This window comes from Periplaneta americana, chromosome 2 (assembly GCF_040183065.1).
Source record: "Periplaneta americana isolate PAMFEO1 chromosome 2, P.americana_PAMFEO1_priV1, whole genome shotgun sequence".
Classification (NCBI taxonomy): Eukaryota; Metazoa; Arthropoda; class Insecta; order Blattodea; family Blattidae; genus Periplaneta; species Periplaneta americana.
Genome location: NC_091118.1, coordinates 218,189,516 through 218,195,211, shown reverse-complemented (window position 1 = coordinate 218,195,211; position 5,696 = coordinate 218,189,516). Strand labels below are relative to the sequence as shown.

The 5,696-nt window shown below is 33.2% G+C and overlaps 1 long non-coding RNA gene across 1 annotated transcript; it reads left to right on the top strand.

Annotated features, from left to right (window-relative positions):
• Nucleotides 1-1,559: 1,559 nt before the first annotated feature.
• On the top strand, nucleotides 1,560-4,330 carry LOC138695145 (uncharacterized). Its single transcript, XR_011331081.1, has 6 exons — nucleotides 1,560-2,290; nucleotides 2,546-2,604; nucleotides 2,752-2,821; nucleotides 3,558-3,619; nucleotides 3,722-3,849; nucleotides 4,191-4,330. It is a non-coding gene; the product is annotated as an uncharacterized lncRNA (long non-coding RNA).
• The last annotated feature ends 1,366 nt before the right edge of the window (nucleotides 4,331-5,696 follow it).

Sequence of the window (5,696 nt, the reverse complement as noted above, 5' to 3'; positions counted from 1 at the left end):
TCATCATCATCATTATCATTATTGTTTTTATTTATATAAAATATTTATGATATAAAACGATACATTATCGTTACTTTTCGTTTCTGATTTGAGTGTTCTGGCACTATTCAGACGAAGTGGCTTCAGCCGCCACTGGCAGGGGCGGCTTTAGAGGCAGTGCCATCGTGCCATGGCACTACCACCAACCACGTTGTAACCAGTGTTTGCAGCATGGATCTGAGCCAGGACTACGTCCCATAAGAAATATAATGGGATGCGCGCGCAATTTTCGTCTTCTCCAGTCCATTTCAGCATCTAAAATGTGCCAGGCACAGTTCACCGCTTTCGTTTTTAAATGCTTGGGTAGCTGTATACAACCCCATTCACTATCTCACTCCCTCACCTCGCACTCTCTACTGTTCTCCCGCTTTGTCTAATAAGTTTCTTAGAGGGGAGGACGCAAAAATAAGATAATAAAATCCTTGCGGTTTTTTTTTTTAATACTATGTTTAAGAGTGCTTTTATTTCAGTACATTTCTAACTGTAGTGCGAAACTGTAAACCTGTGAAGTGTTGTCGTGTTATGTAAGTTGTGAAGAAATTAATTCAGTTATCACTTTATTAAAATCTCCGCTTTCAATATTAACATATTATGAAAACTAAATTCCTGTTAAATAATTTACTTACACGGCATTTAAATATTCACAGCAACGTGCTAAAGTTAACAGATCTGGCAAATTCAACTTGGATGTTTATTAGGCCTATAAAAAAATTGGTTGTTTGGTTGAGATAATGGAGAAGTGTTCTTCTGTTTCCCGTGTGTTCTGATCCAAGGTGAACGTAACTATAACTATAGTTAAAAGGGGTCTTACAGATTTACTACACTTAGGGCCTGTACTACGATCGCCTGTTAAAGCTCCAGATTCGTATACTCCAGTTTAGCAATCTGGAAGTTAAATATTTTGTTCTGTACTACCAGCGGATTTTAACTGCAGGATTGTTATCCGGAAGATATAGTAACATTTTTATTACGTTGGCAATGAAGTTACTGAAAATGTAGTGAAATTTATTGCGTTGGTATACCTTTCCCCGCGTATTTCATGTTTATATTCCGTGTTTATATGGTACTATTTATTTTGAGGTTTTATTGTAAGCGTTATTGTTATTATTTATTATAATACTGAAGCTCCAGCCAAGAAAATAACAGAGTGAAGAACAGAAAATTACACATACTGTATGAAGAAACTTTACATGGAAGCAAAAGGTAAGATTTTAAAGGTTATGTTTCTTTTCGAATAGTAATAATTCCTACAATACGATAGTATTTTGGTTTTAATTAGTAGGCCTAAAGAGGACGGGTGCGGGTTCCAGCAAAAGTGCGTTTTTCTCCATAATCATTGTTTTATTCATGTGTAACTGCACAAGAAGTGTAGATGGCAATTATTTTTGTATTGTAATTAATATTAAGTGTGCTTTCAGTTTGTTGTATAGCCTACATTATTAGTGAATAGGGCCTATTTCGGTAATTTTTTTTTAGAAATAGTGTACTTCACGGCTTCAAATTATGGGTCGAAGGCACAGTAACTCGTTTAAAAAGAAAAGTTCACTGATACTGATAATAATGAATGATGTTTTTGGCCTGGGATTTCTAACCAACATTAGTACAGCAAGGTACACTGTTCCTAGCAAATTACCAATATTTCAGCATGTTAGGCCTACGTATTTTACTGTTAGTAAATGGGCGGATATTTTGTATTAGGCCTATAATACCATTCGATCATAGATAGGGCCTAACATTATTTTTTAAAAGAACAGCATGAGGTGGAGAGACGTTTCCACTAAAATGCAATATCTGTTGCTGCTACCAGTTCGACTATAATCACTCACTGTAATGCACATTCAACACCTCGTAAACTAACACAGAAACAGAAGATATTAAGTTTTTTCCAAAGTTTCTATGTACAGTATAGTCATATGTTTGATATTGTACTGACAATCGTCCAGTAAAAGCTCTTGCTTATTTAGGTATAGAAACTTAGATAAGGGAAAAAGAGAAATACAGTATATTTTCTAATGTTGTAGGTTGCATATGGAATTAACCTAGTTTTACTTCCTTTTTAGCAATATAGAATGAAGCATGGGAAGAATATAGTAATATCAGCACAAATACAAGGACCTGAAAACAGCTGAGAAGCAAATTTGAATTCTTGGAAAAGAACACAAAGAAAATTGCTGCTGCAGAGAGACAATGCAGGCTACAAACAATTGGAGCCCCTCCAACTGAAGCAAAACCAAATCCAAACTTAGCCAAGGTAAGTGATTTAATTCTCCTATCAATTGAGTGATTTCTCAGTGATTTTTATTCATATTCAATGCATAAGTTCACTTATATGTTAATTTATACAATTATTACATAATAAGCAGAGGAAATTGTATAACACAAGTTTGAATTCTTTTTATTTATTTATTTATTCATTCACTCATTTATTTATTTATTTATTCATTCACTCATTTATTTATTTATTTATTCATTCACTCATTTATTTATTTACTTACTTTTGTTACAGCCGAAGTAGTAACTAAACCAAGTTCCACTGATACCAGTGCAGCTAATAACACGAATGAGGTTAGTGTGTAAGGAATTAAGAGTCAGAAGAAGAGATGATGAGCTTTAGAGATAAAAACAAAATATTAGATTCTTGAAAATTGTTATACAAATTTAATTTAATGTCGGTATTACATTATAATACTATTATTTCTTTTTTATTTACAGTACCATTCAGGTTCACAGTGCAATTCTTTAGTTTTTGAAGTGAAACTGGACATCCCAACAATATCTCCAGGTAATTTGATTTATACTACAAAACGTTCTTTCACATTCTACGTATGATGCTTACTTTTCCAATCCGAAATAGCTGTAACATGTAAACACATTTTCAGCCAACATGTTGAAAATAAAACTAACACACATACTATATGAAATCTGCAGCAAGCAGTAGATAAATTAGATGCAAAAGTTAAAAAAAAAAATGTTAAAATATAAATTGTACATAATGATGAAATGGTCACAAGAAATGGATGTCTTAAAAATTAAACATCATTGTATTATAATATTATGTGGGATTTGAGTGGGAATTTGAAATTTATAAATGTAAGCCTAAAAATAGAAAGTACACTAAATTCAAGAATTTATTTTGAGATTTCTCTGTAATGGGTTTGTAATTAGATTAGGCCACATTATGTTAAGTTGTATTTCAATTTTACCGTGAGGATTCTCACTTTGAAACTTGTGAATGATTTCTTGTGTACAGAAAAACTGAAAAATATATTTTCATAAGGTAAAACAGAAACTGACTACACACTATTTACAATAGAACTATTTGCTTGGTTTTCTCTCTCTCTTTTTTATTGCAGCTTCACTTTCTTATTGTTAAAAATGAGTTTGGATTAATAGCACGTTAGAAAATACAATACTGTTACAGCTGCTGACTTTGAAGTGTCCACACATTTATGATAAAACATCATCTTTCTCCAGAATTAAATATCTTAAGAATTAATTCCACTCTTAAAATATTACAGAGTCAGCTGGTGCAGCAGATGAAGGTCTTCCACTGTACGGGTATTTACACAGTGTAATGAAAGTAAGTTTTAAGTGAAATTACTGGTTTATTCAGTGTAGGTAATGTAGGCTAAACCCAGAAAGGTCTGAATATAAGCATATATCCCTCTCTTAAATATTTCAGCTGATAATGGGATAATAGCTGATCGAGTTACACCCCAAGGGTGCTTAAAAACAAAAAGAAAGAAAGAAAAAGCAAGCCTCTGAGGAATGCATTAGCCACATTGAAAAATCTTTCTCCATCTGTGAACTGTAAGTTTAATGTTGACTTAATTTTACTTGAGATGTTAGAAATTCATGAACTTCAGTACGATTACAGTGATTTCTTTAAAAAATACATTAGTTGAAAGTTGGATGCTAACATTATAACATAGAATGATTTGAAATAAAAGTAAGTCATATCCTCATGTTTGCGAAGAGATGGGGTTTGGAATATCAAAAGTAAGATTTGGAGTTTTTACATTACTTTTTCCTCCTCTTTAATGGGTGGTCTATCTACAAGGACATCTTCAATTAGTGGCAGAAAGTAAATGCTACAATAATCACCCATTCTTTATGTTTTAACAAAAAATATGTTTAATTTTGTTGACCAGATTTGTTTGACCTGGATGACTGGGAGATTACTTCTTCTCATCCTTCTAATGGAGTGATAATCTCTTGCAGCTGTTCTTGATCCCTGTGGTCTCTGGCCTCTGCTTTATCTGCTAGTCTTCAGGATTAGGTTCGAGTCAGGTGATAATTATTAGCTAATCTAAGGTTTCTGGTTGGGTTCGGGTCTGGTTCAGATCAGGCCGAGATGGGCCGGGCCTAAGAATTATGGCCCGTGCAGATCTCTAACAAATGGGGCTTATAGCTGAAGTTGGCTCTGCCACAGTTTTCCAAGTTTTGTGTATTTGCATATGTATTTGTGTTGTGTTTAATTACAGTTACTGTGTACTCTTATGTATTAGCCTGTATATTATTAATTTGTAAATATGACATGTACCATAGCATATATAATGAGACAGTGGATGTAATAAATGATTATGCTTATTGTATCTCCTGAAAAATGTCGTGTTTTGTTCACACAAAATAAATAAATAAATTTTAAATTTAATTGCAGCTATAGTGCATCTCTCTTGTTTTAAGTACACATTCACAGAGTACCTGAATACAATTGAAGCGTCAGCTGGAACAACGTTGTAAGTTACAAAATTTTCATTCTGTGTGTTTCCGTGTAATAATGTTGTATGTCATGTTACCTTGCTATACTCCTTGGCTTGCAACTGTCCATCAATGCAGTACGTGAAATTTGTCCACTCAAAAGTTTGCTACCCTCATAAGAACAAAGTTGTACGCATATACACATTTTTGCAGCTCCTGTAAATTTTACCAAATATAACTTATAACGTTGTTCCAGCCGACGCTTCAATTAATGTGCCTCATGAAAAATGTTGTTTTACCATATTTTGCTTATGTAAAATAAATTTGAATTGCAGATACAGTGCATTTTTATTGTTTTAAATAGCCTACAGTGTACCTGGTCATAATTTTTAAAATGTATTTATCAAACCTTTGTGTTTGAATCATCTTAGCCTGTTAAGACATCACTGTGAGGGATCCAAGCAATAAAATATATTTAAAAAGTAACGATATGAATATGTTTGCATACATGAATCACTAGGCCTAGCGTGAATGAAACAGCTCCCTTGCAAAACATAAATGCCAATTCCAAAACTTTCAGGAAATGAAGAAAAACTGTCACGTCTAAAATTCAATAAACTGTTACAGTTTGTTAAATAATAATACTGTATATAGCAAGCATATCTTAAGTCTGATTAGTGAAATATGTTAGGCCTACTCCTACTGGTGAGCTATATATGCAAGGAAGGAGAAGGGAACTTGCCACCTTACCACATTATCTCCTGACAGTTGTCTCATGAGTGATGCCTTATTGGTATTCCAATCTATCTTCGGAGAGTTGACTAAACAACTAGCAGACACAAAATGAAACAGTTCTAGGAAAACTTTAATAAAGACCTATAATATATACATAAAACCTGTATTAAAATACTATTCAGAAGTATTCGTAACAGCATCAAAAAGAGAGACAGAATCCC